This window comes from Echinops telfairi, unplaced genomic scaffold (assembly GCF_000313985.2).
Source record: "Echinops telfairi isolate 266 unplaced genomic scaffold, ASM31398v2 ScPeMD7_3533;HRSCAF=4204_0, whole genome shotgun sequence".
In the NCBI taxonomy this organism is placed as follows: Eukaryota; Metazoa; Chordata; class Mammalia; order Afrosoricida; family Tenrecidae; genus Echinops; species Echinops telfairi.
Window position 1 is genome coordinate 11,160,684 of NW_022107431.1, and position 18,275 is coordinate 11,178,958.

General features: G+C 44.0%; 1 pseudogene; it reads right to left on the bottom strand.

Moving 5' to 3' along the window:
- Nucleotides 1-14,256: 14,256 nt before the first annotated feature.
- LOC105978544 lies at nucleotides 14,257-15,257 on the bottom strand (annotated as a pseudogene).
- Nucleotides 15,258-18,275: the final 3,018 nt, after the last annotated feature.

The window sequence follows — 18,275 nt, forward strand, 5'->3', positions numbered from 1 at the left end:
CCGGGCCCAGCGAACCCCCAGCCAGATGCGTGCACAGCTTTCAGCGTCTTCCCGGAGCAACGCCCTCCTGGTCCAAGGGGGCCGGGGAGGAGAGAGCAGGGGCCACGTCCCGTTGGCGTGCAGTGGCTGCGGGCCGGCTGCAATAAACCTGTCTGCTAGGAAGTTATCGTTCATATGCAATTGCTTTCCCTAAGCTCTTAAGCGCATTAACGGCACCTGTAATTATACACACCCTAGAAAATGCATGGATGCTGCTTTCTTAGCCAGACTGAATAAAAGCAACAGTCTCCTTCATCGCCTCTCTTGCCTCCTACACCTTAAGGCTGGGAGGGAAAAAAAAAGAATGAAAGAGAAGAGAAGAGGTAATTTCCCATTAGAGAGCTGCTCATAAGTGAACTTTGTATCTCGTTTTCTGCGTTAATTTTCCTCGCCATGAACTGCACTCGACTGGGCTCCGAGGGTGCCCGGGCCGGGCCCTCCTGCTCCAGCTGGCCACCCTCGTCATTTGCTGCTGCTTCACATGTCTGGGAGTGCAGGCTGAGAGACACCAACACCGCTACCAATAACAACAACAAGGAAACTTGCATTTGATGGTCTGGAATCACAGGGGAGTAGGGTGTGACGTGCATGTGGGTAGTGCTGGGAGCCTCGCCTCTCTTTCCTACTGACCTACTTTGCTTGCATTTGACTATGTTGCACCATTTGGTACCAATGAGCCTAAAACCCCTGCTAAGATCTTCCTTTCTGCCCTCCTCATCGCTGCTGCGGCTGCCACTACCGCCTCCTCCTCTGTAGCTCTTTCTCAGGTGGGTTTTTGAACCGGGAGGGAAAGACGGATTCCTGGAATCTGGGCTCCTTGAATGTCACCTCTTCCCAGTGGGCCTTACGCCTCCAATGAGAGAGCACCGAGCGGGCACAGGAGCCCGACACCTCTTCACATGCAGGTGATGTGGATAATGGGCAATGAGTTGCCCTTGCTTAGTTTCATGCCCGACTTTAATATAAACCATTCCTTGTACAGTGTCAGTCGAATTAATTGGCTGGCAACCCCCAGGAGACACTTGGATTGCCTACCGTTTATTTTACGAGTCCTCCAGGGTCAATTTCATGTTCGAATGACTATTCCTATCATCTGTTTACATACACAGCTGTCCTTTGTACTTGGGGATGACTTGGTTGCCTCTTTCCTCCCCAGGTGTTTTGTTTCCGGGACAGAAAGGCAGAAAATGCTCCCTGCTGCCCTTTGGGTCGCCGGTTCATTCGTATCCGGCTCTCAGTCTGCAAGCACGCGAAGATGAGCCCTGGAAGGAATCCAATGGGCAGAAAAAGGCGGAGGACCTGCCCTCGAGGATCTTCTCAGTTGTCCCGGGGAAGATGCACAGAGTGGGAGCCGGGGCCGAAGACCTCAGAATAAGGGTCCTGGAGCCTACGTGGAAAGAGAGGCCGGGGAGAGGCTCACCCCTACAACCCAGACAGGTTATCTTTGCACCCATTGTCTTTGCACCGAACTTGCCCAGCAGAGCAGAATTGTGCTCTGTGAGGTCCGCCAGGGCTGATTTTGGGGGGAAATAGCTCACCAGGGCTTTATTCTGAGGCATCTCTAGGTGGCCTTGAATGTCTCCCCCTTAGGGACGCTGTCAGCTGAGTGCTTAACTTTGCACCACCAGGAACTCTGTCAGATGGCAAGAAGGGCTTGTAGTGCACACAGAAGAACAAAAATTCTTTTTAAAAAATCATTTTATTAGGGGCTCATACAACTCTTATCACAATCCATACACACATCAACTGTGTAAAACACATTTGTACATTCATTTCCCTCATCATTCTCAAAACATTTCCTCTCCACTTAAGCCCCTGGCATCAGCTCCTTTTTTCGCTCCCTCCCTGCTCCCCCCTCCCTCATGGACCTTTGATAATTTATAAATTATTATTTTGTCATATCTTGCACCATCCAATGTCTCCCTTCACCTACTTTTCTGTTGTCCATCCCCCAGGGAGGAGGTCACATGTAGATCCTTGTAATCGGTTCCCCCTTTCCATCCCACTCTCCCTCTACACTCATAGTATCACCACTCACACCAGTGGTCCTGAAGGGATCATCTGCCCTGGATTCCCTGTGTTTCCAGTTCCTATCTGTACCAGTGTACATCTTCTGGTCTAGCCAGACTTGCAAGGTAGAATTCGGATCATGATAGTTGGGGGGGCGGGAGGGAGAAAGCATTTAGGAACTAGAGGAAAGTTGTATTTTTCACCATTGCTACATCGCACCTTGACTGGCTCGTCTCCGCCCAAAGACCCCTCTGCAAGGGGATCTCCAGTGGCCTACTAATGGGCTTTGGGTCTCCCCTCTGCACTCCCCCTCATTCACTATGGTAAGATTTTTTTTTGTTCTGATGATGCCTTATACCTGATCCCTTCGACACCTCATGATCGCACAGGCTGGTGTGCTTCTTCCATGTGGGCTTTGTTGTTTCTGAACTAGATGCTACTTGTTTACCTCCAAGGCTTTAAGACCCCAGACGCTATACCTTTTGATAGCTGGGCACCATCAGCTTTCTTCGCCACATCTGCATATGCACCCATTTGTCTTCAGTGATTGTATCATGGAGATGAGCACACAATGATATGATTTTTTGTTCTTTGATGCCTGATAACTGATCCCTTCAGCACTTTGTGATCACACAGGCTGGTGTGTTCTTCCATGTGGGCTTTGCTGCTTCTGAGCTAGATGGCCGCTTGTTTACCTTCAAGCTTTTAAGAAAAGTTCTTGTACTGTTGGGCCAAGGTTTGTCCCTATCACAGGGGTAACACTGTGCACTTGAAGTTTTGCAGCTGTTCTTTTTCCACAGGCTTAGAGAAAGATACTAGGAGAGGAGAATGTGTGGTTACTGTCCTTTCAAGACTAGGTTTGCTCCTTCTCTTACTGCCCCTAGGTCTCGGCTGTCTGATGCTGCACCAAGAAATACCATCAACGGGTGGTGTGAAAGAATGGACATTCATTTTCCCACAGGGCAGGAAGCTAGAGGTCCAAGTGTTGAGGGTGGTTCGAGGCGAAACATCTTCTCAGTAGCCCCAGGAGTTCGGTGTAGTTCTCTGAGTTTATCTTTTCCCTGTGTGGTCTGATCTTTCTGTAACTCAGAAGTGATTAGGTTGAGGATCCACGCCACTCTAGTATGACCACGTTAGCATAAAAGAAAAACCATTTATCCCCCAACTCTCACAACACACAGGCAGTCCCCTGATACAAATGAATTCTGTTCCTAAGACTTTGTAAGTTGAATTTGTGTGTAAGTTGGAATCGTTAAGTATCATTTGTATCTAATATTGGTTAAACATTATCTTTCAGGTGATTGAACTGTGGAATGATATAACATATGTATTAACTCCCAAATAATAACAAATTAAAAGAAAAAAAAAGCATAGATTCAGAAATGGGTTTTGGGTTCGCACTAAATCCAGCTTCAATTTAAGAATAACTAGTTCCTACATCATGGCCCTGCTTGATACTTGCCCTTAGGAAGGGAACACAGAAGATACGGGCACTACTGCATAATGTGGTGAAGAAGTTAGATGGTGCCTGACTAAATATTTTATCTGGTGCCAGATAAAATTGCATCTGGGGTCTTAAAGGTTTGTCTCTAAACAAACAGCCATCTAAGTGAGAGGTCAACTAAGGCCACATGGAAGAAGCACACCATCACCAGGCACCAAAGCATTGTAAACCATATAATCTGAAGTAGAAGGAGGGGTTCGTATCAAAGGCTAAATTGTGAGAATCCGGTGTGCAGAAGGCGATGGAGGACAGTGGGAGCCCAAGATTCCTGTGTGGAACTCCATAGGGAGTAAGCCTCTGGAGAACGGCCCTGTGTAAAACTGAGGGATGGGAGGAAAGTGGTCACTAAACAGAGGGCTTGGGAGAGAGGAGGACAGAAGATCAAAGGCATAAACCTGACTCCAGTAGTTAAAACCTTTTCAGTAGATTCCCCCCCCCCCCACCTCCTCAAAGCAGGCTGGACCTGATCCAGTTTTCAACATTTCCTGTATTTTGTGCATTCATATGAGGGTGTATCTCAGAGGTCTTATGTCATTGGAAGTCACCCTCTTGAAGTTGTGCTATATGTTTTTCCATTTTTTCGGTGTCTGAAACCCAGGACCGATGGACCTGCAGGGACAGCAAATAGAAGAAGGGGTTCAGGGGGAGAGGGAGACAGTGGTGGGGGTGGTGAAAGGGAGATGATGTCAAGGAGTCCACGTAGAAAAAGAAGTCCGGAAGCCGATGGTGGTAGCAATTGTACAATTCTACTTGATGTGATTGACCAATGGAATGATATGATCTATGTCTTAAATCCCAATTAATAATACATTTTAAAAAATCGGTTAGTCGAATGCTTGTCTTAGGAGGGTACCTTTGTAAGCACACGCACATACACACATTGAAGAAACGCTTTCAGGTACACTGAAACACCCTGACATAACTGCTGCTAGGTGTTGCCAAGTTGGTTCTGACTCACAGTGAGCTACACACAGCAGAACAAAACCCTACCTGGCCCTGCACCCTCCTCCCAGTTGTCAGGTTTGAGCGCATGGTAGCCGTCGCTGTGTCAGTTCATCTTATCAAGGGTCTCCCTCTTTTCCACCGCCCTGCTACTTTACCAGGTCCCTCTCCAGGGCCTCGTCTCTCCTCACCACACGTCCAAAGTACGTGAGATGAAGTTGTGCCATCCTTTAAGCAGCATTCTGGCTATACGTTGACATAATAATAAAGTAATGATTACAAGAGCGTTTTGATGGGTGGCCCCAAACAGTGTCCATTTATTAAAATTAACCATTGGATGTGTCTTGAATTTTTAGTGCAGCAGACTCTATGGGGGTTGGTTCATAAGTAGGGGTTGTCTGTAAGTCATGAGTCAGATGTTTGTAAACTTGGACTGCCTATATTCTAGTTGGGAGGAACCCCACTCATGACTGTTTGGCTGTTTTTGTTTTTGGTACATGTTCTCATTACTAATATATTGCATTATGTAATTTGCCGATGCTGGTGTTCTCAGATGTTCATTTGTTGATGCTCAATGTAACAATTTATCGTTCAAGATATGACAAAATAACAATTTACAAATTATCAAGGGCTCATGAGGGAGGGGGGGTGGGGAGGGAGGGGAAAAATGAGGACCTGATGCCGGGGGCTTAAGTGGGAAGGAAATGTTTTGAGAATGATGAGGGCAATGAATGTACAAATGTGCTTTACACAATTGATGTAAGTATGGATTGTGGTAAGAATTGTATGAGCCCCTAATAAAATGATTAAAAAAAAGATATTGTTGGATCTACAAAGCTATTCATAATAAAGGGCAATGCTAATGAAAACTTAAAACCAAAATAATGAAGCATTTGGCTTATGTCAGAACAAACTAGGGCAGTCATTGGAATGGAGTGCCGCTGTATGTGTTTCCAAACAGGATTACATCCACAGGCCCCCAAAGCCAAATTCACTGCCATTGATTCTGACCCATACCTTTGATTCTGACCCATATCAACCCTTTATAGGGTTTTCAAGGCCGTCAATCCTTTACAGGAACAGACAGCCTCAACTTTCTCCCTCAGAGCACCTGCTGGGTTTGAACCACCAACCTTGCAGTTAGCAGTCCAACGCTTACCGGACAGTGCTACTAGGACCCCTCGTGCAGGGGTTAGGATTTCAAACCTACTTTTGGAGGAAACAATTCAGTCTTTGTAACTTGCCAGTGAGCCCGGCCAGGGTAAGGCAGGGTTCATTCTCGAATTACCAGAAATCAGTCCATTTCTCTCTCCGGCCTATAGAAACAGACAGACAATTGGACTGGTTACCTAGGTTTTGGTGTGAATGGACAATGGCAAGAAAGGACTTTCATTTTATTTAAAGGTGAAATATTTTTCCTTTATTTTACTGTTTCAAAATACAGAAAGTATAAACTATTCAGAGACTTGACCTTGGTACAATTTTGTAGGCTGCATCATCCACTTAATAGTCTCCCCCTAAAATCACAGTGGTTCAGCTTTGTGAGAACGGCTGTCAGTCACTATGTTGACAATGACCTTGCTGCTGGAGAGACAAACAATTGAGAATGGCTGACACTGGGTTTCTCGCTTTTCTTTCTCCCAGCTTATGAGATCGCGTCTGTGAAACTGGCCACAATAGAAGAATGTCTGCAAGGAGAACACACACCTGTTTACAATTAGAGTTCATGACCCTGATGTTGTGTCACATGTTGAACATCCACTCAACAAAGTACTTTAAAATCACAGAAGGATTTAGGCACACGTTGTTCTTGACCATGAACACCACCTCCACCCTGAAAGGCCAATTAAGCATAGTATATTGAAAATTATGTCTATAGTAACTTCCTTCTAAAATTGTGTCTTAGGGCTGGGTTCTCCAGAGAAGAAAAGCCAGTGAAGTGTGTATACACACACACACACACACACACACACACACACACACACACACACACTTATATACATAGTGAAGTATATATATTGTCTCCTGCCTGGCATGTGTACACACACACACACACACATATGCCAGGCTAGAGACTTTTCCTGACAGACCCATGATCGGCAGGTCAGATGGTAGGCTGCTGGGTGCAGAGGTGAATGAATCCAAGATTGGCAGGAACGATGGTAGCCTGCTGATTCACAGGGCGCATAGGCTAATAACTCCTAAAATCAGAAGACAATATGGGAAGTTTTCAGGCTCAAGTCCCAAGAATTAGAGGTTCGATGACGATGAACCAGATGCAGGACCCAGTTCCAAGGAAAAGCAAGTGAATTTTGCTAGAATATTCATACATATTGAAAGCAGGCTATACTCTCAAGGAAATTACATAGCAGGTCTCATCATGGATATGATGGCACTGTATTAGATCTCATCGTGAGGGATGATGACATCAAAGCTGCCAAACTACTGAGAATCATGGTCCAGATGAGTTGCTTGACACGCAACCTTATAAGATCTTAAAAAGATCTGTTATATAGAATGAAAAAGTCTTCCCAGGAAGCTGATGGGCTCACCCCCAGTTCTTTCATTTCTTCCAGAGTGAAGAAAGTTGGGCTCTTGACAGAGCAGAAGGTGGAGGATGAGGCAGGAGACCACAGACTTGTAGGCACCAGGTGTAGATTAATGTGGTCCTTGAAGAAAGCAAGAAAGCCCAATGGAAGTCTTCATGTAGACCACACTTAAAGCAGCATTCAACCCAAGCCGTTCTTCTACTCATGGTGGCCTGGTCAGGAGGAGCCTGACCTCGGGGTTTTGGGAGATGTAAAAACTTGGCTTAGTCTTCAACAAGTATTTAACTTCTGTGCCCCTCAACTGAACTTGTGGGCACGGGGAATTGTCACCTCACAGGGCTGTTGTGAGAACTAGTTGAAAGTCTGCATGTAAAACATCTAAGAATTTCTGAATGCCACCTTTGGCTTTAGAATAATCATGTAGAGACGTGTGGAGATATTTCCATTGCTCCTGCCAAAAATGGATTCTTTTTGGAATTCTTTTTTTTTTTTAAACATTTTATTAGGGGCTCATACAACTGTTATCGCAATCCATACACACATCAATTGTGTAAAGCGCATTTGTACATCATTCTCAAAACATTTCCTCTCCACTTAAACCCCCGACATTAGCTCCTCATTTTTCCCCTCCCTCCCCACTACCCCCTCCCTCATGAGCCCTTGATAGTTTATAAATTGGTATTTTGTCATATCTTGCCCTGTCCGACGTCTCCCTTCACCCACTTTTCGGTTGTCTGTCCCCCAGGGAGGAGGTCACACACAGTTCCTTGTAATTGGTTCCCTCTTTCCTTTTTGGAACTCTTTAACATTCATTCCACTAGAAAATATAATCAATAATTAAGAGGACTTTTCTAACTCTCCCCTTACCCATATATAAGATGTTCACCATGGTGCAAACCTGGTTACATGGTTTCTTTTTAACCAATATCAGATTAGTTCAATGTCCATTTCTTTTTTTTAAAATCATTTTATTAGGAGCTCATACAACTCTTATCACAATCCATACATACATAAATTGTATAAAGCACATTTGTACATTTGTTACCCTCATCATTCTCAAAACATTTGCTTTCTACTTGAGCCCTTAATATCAGCTCCTCATTTCCCCTCCCTCCCCCCTCTCCACTCCCTCCTCCCTCATGAGCCCTTGATAATTTATAAATTATTATTTTGTCATATCTTACGCTGTCCGATGTCTCCCTTCACATACTTTTCTGTTGTCTGACCCCCAGGGAGGAGGTTATATGTAGATCCCTGTAATCCGTTCCCCCTTTCTACCCCACCCTCACTCCACCCTCCAGGTATCACCACTCACACCACTGGTCCTGAAGGGGTCATCTACAGGATTCCCTGTACTTTCGGTTCTATCTGTACCAGTGTACTTTCCCTCGGTCTAGCCAGATTTGTAAGGCAGAATTGGGATCATGATAGTGGGTGGTGGTGGTTAACATTTAGGAACTAGAGGAAAGTGGTATGTTTCATCGTTGCTGCACCGCACCCTGACTGGCTCCTTTCTTTCATCTTTTCTCAAGTGTTCAACACACCATCTCCCAAACATTTCTCCTAAACCATAGCTTTGACTGGAAAACATCTGTAGAAATCCAGGACACGTTTTCCTTTTTACTTGACTGTAAGCTCACTCTTGACATCAGCCTGTTGAAGACTTTGTGACATCTCACTAGTATTGAATGAGCATCACTTAGACCTATATCTCGAGGAACGTCAGTCTAAATTAAAATATGCCAAGTTTCCTTAACAGCACCAACAGATTTCCTAATTAACCTATGAATACTGTCAATCTGTTAATATAGTTCTCTTGTTCTTTTAGAATTGAGTTCTATAACATTTCTTTTATTTACTCTAGCAATTTCAGAACAAAAGTGCTCTTGAGGGCACTCTAAACTTCCTCTCAGAAGTAAAGAAAATATGAGTAACGTAAATTGATTCAGCAAATTGGCTGAAGACTGTCTTGTAGTTTTTTTTATCTTCCAAACCAGTTGCTTGAGCATCACGCATTGCCCTTTCCACATTGCTTCTTGTCCAGCCAGCTTTCTGTCCCGGTGGAATTGTGATCGAGCACGTTTGGGAGCTCCACTTCCCACCTGACAGTTAATCCAAGCAGCCTGTAGGCAGCTCTTCCGTCTGGCTTTCTTTTCAAAGTTGCTACAATATGTCCTTTCTGCTTTGGAATAGACCTCAGTCCACAGACTTGATTCAGCATACTTTGTTTTCCTAACATGGTCCCCTTATTAACGCACGCACAACTCTTGTACAGTTATTGTAATATCATGAATCCCGAAGACCCACCACTCAGCTTCATAAATAGAACATGATCAGAACTTTGCCTGCTGGGAGCTCTTCTCCTACCTTCCCTTGATGTGACTCTTGAAGTCTCCTGGGAATAGGTTTCTTAAAAAAATCATCACGCTATTAAATCCAACCTTTGTTTTTTGGTATTGGAAGTATGTTTCCATTGTGTGAATAACTCTGGTTTGTGTATCTGTTTTCCTATCAACAGGCACCAGCTGTGTAGATGGACAGGCACCCTGACCTTGCAACAAAACTGTGACATAGCACAAATGGGGTGTCGATGCCTTCAATGGAGCTTTTCTACCCTCCCCGAACTCTTCTCAGGAAATCGTCTGAGCACCCTGCTTGGCACACGCTGCTGCTGCTGTTGCTGCTCTCTGACCTTGAACTGGTTCTGACTCCAGGAGACAGTCCGTACCACAGACTGAAATCTGGCCTGGTTCCGAGCCATCCTCTCGGTCACTGGTACGCTTGCTTCAGCAATCCATTGTTTTAGTTTTTGTGTCAAGCCATCTCATGGAGGTTTCCCCTGAGAGGTTTCCCCTGAGAGGGTTCCTCCTCTGCTTTAAGCCACAATGTCCTTTTTTTCTCTTCCCTAGCGATTGATTTGTCCTGCTGATGTGTCCAAAGGAAGACGGAAGGGTCTCCATCAGCCTGCAGTAAATGCTTCCTGAATGAATCTTGTACACAGTGGATACAGTTTTGTGCCACGCTTGTCTAAAGGGCATGGTTACCCTGAGCACTACAGTGAAGGGGGTTGAGCCTTCATGCTGGTTCAGTGGAAAGAGTACCAGGGTCAGTGCCAGGTCTAGTGTACTACCCAATTCATGGATTTGTATGAAGTAACTGGAGTCATGTGATCAGGGATAAAGCGGCCATAGAGGAATTTCAGGTGTCAGCCAAGTTGGGAGAAGGTCAATTTGGGGGGTGGGTGGGTGGGGAAGGTGGGAGCCAGTCCCTGGAGAGCCTCAGTGGGATTCTTGGTGCTCTTAACCCATTCTGTTTGCCCACAGATTTTAAGGGCTGATCCTGGTCTTTCTTTTAGATGAAACGTCTAAGATAAACACACAGGCATTTCTTGTGAGAATAACTGCAGGAAGGATGCTATTTTCCATTCCTATGGTTAAATGCAGATTTTCTGTTTAAAAGTAAGTCTTTCACTCGTGAAGACGGAATATGATGACACTTAAAAAAAATGTGTTCCAGTTTCTTAAATGTAAAGTGCTAAAAAAAACCCTCTCAGAATGTTTTCTGGCTACGAACCCAAAGCCTTTTCCTTAAAATTTTATTTCTTTATATTTTCTCCGATTCAAGTGTTGATAGCAATATTGGCTTCAGTGGTATTGCTTCCAACTTTAGCCTGACTTGTCAATGGCATTATCATAAAACGTGAGAGCTGGAATAAGCACCAAATTTCATCTAGCAGCGTGTTTTCTCAGATCCATGGACCATCTGCATGAAATCACCCAAGGAGATGGCGTAAAAGGCAGATTCTTGGGGGCTCCATCTCTCACCACCAACAAATCAAGTTATCGGGGCAGAAGCCCAGGGTGCATTTCATACAACCTCCCAGGTGATTCTGATGCATATTAATGTTTGAGAAACATTGATCATATCAACATCTCATTGCACAATGGAGGGGACTGAAATCAGAGCAGCTAGTAACTTTTTTTAAGGGCTCAGAGTTAGCAGATTTCGTACATAGCTGGGCACTGACTCACCATCTAGTTCTCCTTCCAACACTTGAAGGGATGTTAGGGCAGGGAAATGGCTATGTTTATCTTTCAATTCATATGGTGGGATTTTAAATGATTTATTCTCAAATATCCTTTAGCCTCCAGACTTAAAATCTGTCTAAAAGTCCTATTATGAGGGGTTATTCCTTTACAATGATCCTAAGTGTTTTCTTTAAAATAATTATGAAAAGCAAATACTTGGTGTTATTGGAGAGACCCTTAAAAAACCTAGAGATCTTCTGACAACATTGTGCGATGACTTAAAAAAAATAGTTTTATTGGCAGATACTTCACATATCATACAATTAAATTATTCAATCACATTAAGATTTATGCAATCATCACCACAATCAATTTCAGACCATTTTCTTCTGGTACTCATTGTTAGCTCCCCATTTTCCCCACCCCACCCCTTATACAATTATCAATAAAATTACCGTCTCTATAGATCTTCCTATCCTGGATTTCATTTACAGAATCATACAAAACCCAGACAGGAAGCAAAGCAAACAGCCCCAAAACCCAATAACAACGACTAGACAAAACAGTAAAACCTCAGTCAGAAAGAAAGCAGAAAAATAAAAAACAAACAATTTTAGAATGAGTCAAAGGGTGATCAACTTATGATAAGGTTTTACATTTTAACCAAACTTCACCTGCCTTTATGATGCTCTTGCTGTCTGCTAGCAAGACCAGTCACATCCCTCCATCATGGTCACAGGGAGTTCACCAGACGCCTAATCCATGTGGGGCCCCAGCAAATGGTTTTTGGGCTTCCACTGTCATCCATGCCGTTCTGTAAACTGGGTTTTCACTGTTTAAGCTCTGATACCATTCCCTGCTTTGAATTTGGATTTTGCTTCTTCCATGTGGACTTGGTTTATGCCTCACTTAGATGGCTGCTGGTTGGAAGGCAAGCCTTGAAGACCTCTGTTTCTCCCACACTTTGCTATGGCACTTGTACCTTCAATGGTCTCTTCGTGAGGGTGAGGTGTGTGATGACTCATTCCTTCTTGGAAACAAGACAGATAGTCACCATTCTCAATCAAATTATGCCAATGGCTATGATTCATTTTAACAAACATGGGAGAAGAACAGTAGCATCAGGGCACTTTCTTCTCGAAAGTCCTTCTTTGTGTAGAAATTGTAATTGTTTGGGGTCTTATGATGATACCTCTTTGCCAGTATCTCAAATAATTGAATGCCCCAAACTGCCATTTCTCCCAAAGGGAGGCAATAAAAGAAGATTAGGACCTGCCCCTCCCTTATATTTGTTAAGCAATGTTCATTTGGATCTTTGGGACATTTCTCTATGTTGATTGCCAATAGCAAGCAGTCCATGCCAGCTCGAGGGTGCAGGATTGTTCAGACATTTGCAATACACTAAAAAATAACATAAAATTAAAAATTCATCTAATGCCACTGTAGGTTGACTGTTGCTTACAATTCTATTGATCAGAGAAAAAGAGAAGTAAAAGTCTTTGGTCCAAACCTCCTCATGCCTGTATATTTTGCTGTCCTGGGGATTAGAGAGGCGAAGACCTGGAAGCCAACCCTAACTTGAGCTATTGCTAGGATACTTGGGATTGGTATCACATTGATACTGTAGCAAGACTAATATTATTAGTGTAGTTTGATTGGGGGTGGTGGTGGCGGCTTTGCGGTGCCTTCATGGTTGAAGCATCAGTTTCCATGTGGGGGATCTCATTTGATCCTGGGTCAGTGCTTATTATGTGCGTCCACCACTTTCCTGAGACTCGTGTGTTGCTAAGATGGTGAAATCTCAGCACAGTTTCTAGACTAAGACCAGGCAGAAAGGCCTGGTGATCGACTTATCAGAATGAGCCAATGGAAATTCTATGGCTCTGATCTTTGTGAATGGGGTCCCCATGACGTGGGGGCTGACTCGATGTAAGCTAACAGTGATGAGTGGTTAAGACTCGTCTCACTTTTTTGCCAAACCCATTGCCATTGAGGCCGATGCCACGCACAGCAACATCCTCAGGACAGTAGAGCTACCCCATAGGGTTTCCACAGCGACCATCTCTCCAGATGCAGAAGTAAATCTGGGCTGGCCCATGATCCAGTTGGGTTTACCTGTATTATTGGTTGTTATCCTGATGCTCTGCTGGTTCTTAAACTAAAGAAAGTTCTTGGTTTCAACTTGCAGGGAACAACAAAATTACCCATCTAGCTTTGACTTCTCTAAAGAGTTCAAATCTAAAATAGTCTATAGAAAGTATTTACAGAACTTGATTTTTTTATCTTAATATAGGTATGCCCCTCCCCCCCCACCCCACCTTCCCTCCCCTGCGAGATTGTATGTGTGGCTTCTTTCACCCATGTAGCTGCACCGTCAGTCAGTTCCTTTTTATTCTGGAATATTCTCTTATATGATTGGCACCATCGTCTGTCTTATCAGTGGCTGATGGACACTTCAATGGTCTTCACTTTTCAGCTACAAAGAACAGAGCAGCTGTAGGCATGTATGTTGAGGCCCTTGCATGTTCGTTAGTTCAAATTTCCGCTGGTGGAAACCTAGGAGTGTAATTCTTAGGTTGCATGGCAAGTGTCACGTGTAGCTTTGCAAGAAGCTGTGACACTGTTTCCCAGATTCGCTTTACCAATTTGTGCTCCCCCCATTTCATGCATGTAGCGTTGTTCCTCTGTGTCCACTGTCGAGTTTCTCTAGTTGCCTTTGAAATTTCCTCACGGCCTTCTGGTTTCATCAGTTCAAATATGATACGTGACAAGGTGTGTGCGTTCGCTTTTCTTTCTGCGTTTGCGTTTGGGGAATTTTTCTTGAGGGGGCTTTATTGATACCATGGGGTTGATTCTACTGGTGAGCCTGCTCCATTTTTCGAAAGCATTTCCATTTGAGTCTTCCCTTAGACACGTTTCTCTCTGCGGAAATAAGCCATCTAATCTTGCACGTTATCTCTCTTCTCCATAATGATATACTACTTTTTTTTGGGGGGGGTTATAGTGTACTTTATTGATGGTACATGACAAGGTCAAGTTCTCTAAGCCCCTTCCCTTCCTTCAGGGGTCTGGATGGAATATTCTCAGTGTGTTGGGGGATTGAATTAGGGACAAAGACTCCCCAGCAGCTGAGGGCCTCTCTTCCTGTAGTGCTGTTGCTGGGGCTGGTGGTCCAGGGGGGCTCTTACTCCTTGGAGGCCATGTGGACCATGAGCTCCACCACTCTGTGGCTGTAGCCAAATTCATTGTCATACCAGGAAATGAGCTTGACAAAGTGGTCGTTGAGGACAATGCCAGCCCCAGCATCAAAGGTGGAAGAGTGGGGGTCACTGTTGAAGTCACAGGAGACAACCTGGTCCTCAGTGTATCCCAGGATGCCCTTTAGGGGACCATCGGCCGCCTGCTTCACCGCCTTCTTGATGTCATCGTACTTGGCAGCTTTCTCCAGATGGCAGGTGAGATCCACGATGGACACATTGGGGGTGGGGACACAGAAAGCCATGCCAGCCAGTTTCCCCTTCAGCTCCGGGATAACTTTGCCCACAGCCTTGGCAGTGCCAGTAGATGCGGGGATGATGTTCTGAGCAGCCCCACTGCCATCACGCCAGAGTTCCCCAGAGGGGCCATCCACGGTCTTCTGGGTGGCAGTGATGGCATGGACTGTGGTCATGAGGTTTTCCACAACGCCAAAATTGTCATGGATGACCTTGGCCAGGGGGGCTAAGCAGTTGGTGGTGCAGGAGGCATTGCTGACAATCTTGAGGGAGCTGTCATACTTCTCGTGGTTCATGCCCATCACAAACATGGGGCCATCGCAGAAGGGGCAGAGATGATCACCCCTTTGGCACCGCCCTTCAAGCGAGCCCCAGCCTTCTCTACGGCGGTGAAGACACCGGTGGACTCCATGACATACTCAGCACCGGCCTCAGCCCACTTGATGTTGGCGGGATCTCGCTCCTGGAAGATGGAGATGGCCTTCCTATTGACGATAAGTTTCCCATTCTCAGCCTTGACAGTGCCATTGAACTTGCCGTGGGTGGAATCATACTGGAACATGTAGACCATGTAGTGCAGATCAATGAAGGGGTCATTGATGGCAACAATTTCCACTTTGCCAGAATTGAAAGCAGCCCTGGTGACCAGGCGCCCAATGCGGCCAAATCCGTGCACTCCGCCCTTCACCATTGTGTCTCCAGGATGCGGCTGGAACTGCACGGAGAGGTGGCTGTCTGTTGCACGAGGAGGAGCAGAGAGCTGATATACTACTTTTGAACATATTAATCAAAGTTTTTGTAAGATTCTCCATTAGCTAATTCCAATACTTATGTCTTATCTGAGCTTGGCTCTGATGATTGTATTGCCTCTTTAAGTGTGCTCATTTTTCCTTATCTTTTCATGTGCCTTCTAATTTTATTTTGTTGTTGAAAGTTGGGCATTAGTGTAGGAACTAGAAACAGGTCATTAGACTAAAAGTTATTGTTTTATTGTGTGAAAATTTATAGAACAAAAATGGTGCCATTTTAAACCACTTTTAAGTATTCAATTGAGTGACCGTACTTTCATCATGTTGGCTCACCATTTGCATTATAAAACAACAATAACAAAACTATTACCCCAAACAGAAAGCAATGACTTCCATTTTCTTTTTCTCCTCCGTGTTCCTGGTAGCCACGAATGAGCTTTTATCTCTGCATATTTGGCTATTCTAGAAATTTCATATCAGTATGATCATACAATAGTTGTCCTTTTCTGACTTATTTCATTCAGCATAATGCTTGCAAGGTCCGTCCCTGTCATAACATGTATTAGAACTTTACTTTTCTTCATGGGGAAAGAATTTTTTATTGATTGGCCATGCCATTTTGTTTATTCATCGGTGATGGACACTTGGTGGTTTACAGCCCTTGACTACTGTGAACGACACTGTGATGCGCATTGATGTACACACACTTGTTTGAGCTCGTGTTTTCATTGCCTTTATATATACACCTGCCTGTGGACTTACGGGGTCCTAAGGAGTCCTGGTGGTGCTGTGAAGAAGTTCGATGTTGCACTGCTAACCACAAGGTTGGCGGTTCAAAGCCACACTGGTTGGGTTTTGGTGAGTGCTTGACTCTAATGAAGATAAGTCAGCGTTCACATTTAATATTTCCACGAAGGGGTCCGTATTTCCTGAGAGTTTGGGTCAATGTGTTCTCCCGGAGGCTCAGTTCTCTGATGACTCCATTCCATAACGTCATACACATTTAAATAGTGTACCCTTTTTCCTTTTAGTGTGAGAACCATGTTTTTATATGAACTCTGCATCCCAAGAAGCTTCTTTTACATTTCTATAAAGATTGGTTTTACTGACATGGATTAGGATCTGATTGTAGACGTAGGCAGTTATGCTTCTCCCGACCTTTGAAAATATCACTTCACTTCCCACTGAATTCCATTCTGTAAAGAGGCTGGGGTTAGTCTAACTGTTGCTCCTTTGATGGTAATATATATGAGAGGGTCCCCTCCAAAATCAGAATTGTTTTGTCAAAGCTATGTATTCAAATTCTTTTTAACCAACCAACCTTATCACCTTCAAAGTACTCTCGATTGCACCCAATTCTTTTGTCTAATCTGCAATACCATTCTTGGAAACATTTTTCAAACTCATTTGTTTGTATGGCTGGCAGGCCCTCCCTCATTTTTTTTCTTCACCTCTCCTAAGTCATCATATCACTGTTATTTCATGTCCTTCTTCATTCGTGGAAACAAAAAGAAGTCGCAGAGAGAGAGGACAGGTGAGTAAGGTCCATGGGGCAAGAGAGGCATGCTGTTTTTTGCCCAAAACTGGCACACTGAGATGGTTATGTGAGCAGGTGCCTTGCTGTGGTGGCAAAATCAGTCTCTGTCTGCCACAAATCAGGCCTTTTTTTGGTCACACATGGTTACACAATCTTTTCAGAACCTCAAAATAGAAAGGTTGGTTAACAGTCTGACCTGGTAAAATGAACTCCAAATACATTATCCCCCTCACATTAAAAAAAACAACCTAAAAACCAAACCAGTGAACATTGGGGTTTTTTGGGCACCCCTTATACTTTTCTTTTTCCTAAAAAAACACTTCCTCTTGGTTTTTCAGTTTCTGGCAGTTTTCCTGTGATGTATGTTTCTAGGTAATCACCCTTGAGGATTGACTACCTGCCTCTCAAGTTAGTGTCTTGATGTCTTCCATAAGTTTTGAATAGATATCAGCCGTTATCTCTTTAACATTGCTCATAGCCATGCGCGAAGCATTATTAAGAGAGGCAGAACCACTAGGTGGTATGTTTGTTCATCCTCACATATGAACTAAGAAATCTATTATGTGGATTTTATCTTATGAAACTTGCTCAAGCTAGTCAAATAGTTTAGGGACAGATGTCTCTTCTGTGTCTTCGTGGGAAACCCATTTGATGGACTAGAATCCACATCATTTCTCACTGCCTTCAAGACGAGCATTTATTATGAGGCTGTCCTGCAGAAGAATCTAAGAACATCTCTGTCCCAGGAGTGAGGAGATTGAAAGAAGAGAGCTGATAGAAACTGATACCCCAAGCCAACAGAGTACAATCAGGCAAATGTCAAGTAATATGAGCTTCAAAAGCACTTGTACTTTTGCTGTGATCTTTTGAGTAGAAAGGGAATATGACTTCCAGATTTTCCCCAATGTGTGTCTTGTAATTCACACTAGTCCACACTATACAAGGAAAGTTATTCTAGCAAAAACAGTTTCATCTTGGCTAAATTGGCATGAGGCAAGCTAATGACACATCTACTTTTTACGTCCTAGGACTCTGATGATAATTGTTAGGCCTTTTCTTGCTGTCCCATATATCTTGTACTCTATTTGGTTATTTCCATTCCAAAAGAATTCAGAACTTCTTCTGAATTATCTCCAGTAAATGAAACCTTTCCTTCCTTTTTGCCCATTACACACATACAATCATTATACCATCAGACATATTTTATTGTGTTTATGGTGAAGATGAACATAGGAAATCAGGTTCACATTGAACATTTCAAGACATGGTCAGTGACATTGGTTACATCCTTCACATTAGGTCAGCCTGCTCGTCATTTGCAGTCTAGTTGTTGTGCTCTTCACAGCCTGGTATCGCTGCTCCCCAACGTCCTTATCCATGCTTCAGAGCAATTGTTGACCGTCTGGTCTCATAGGGATGATTT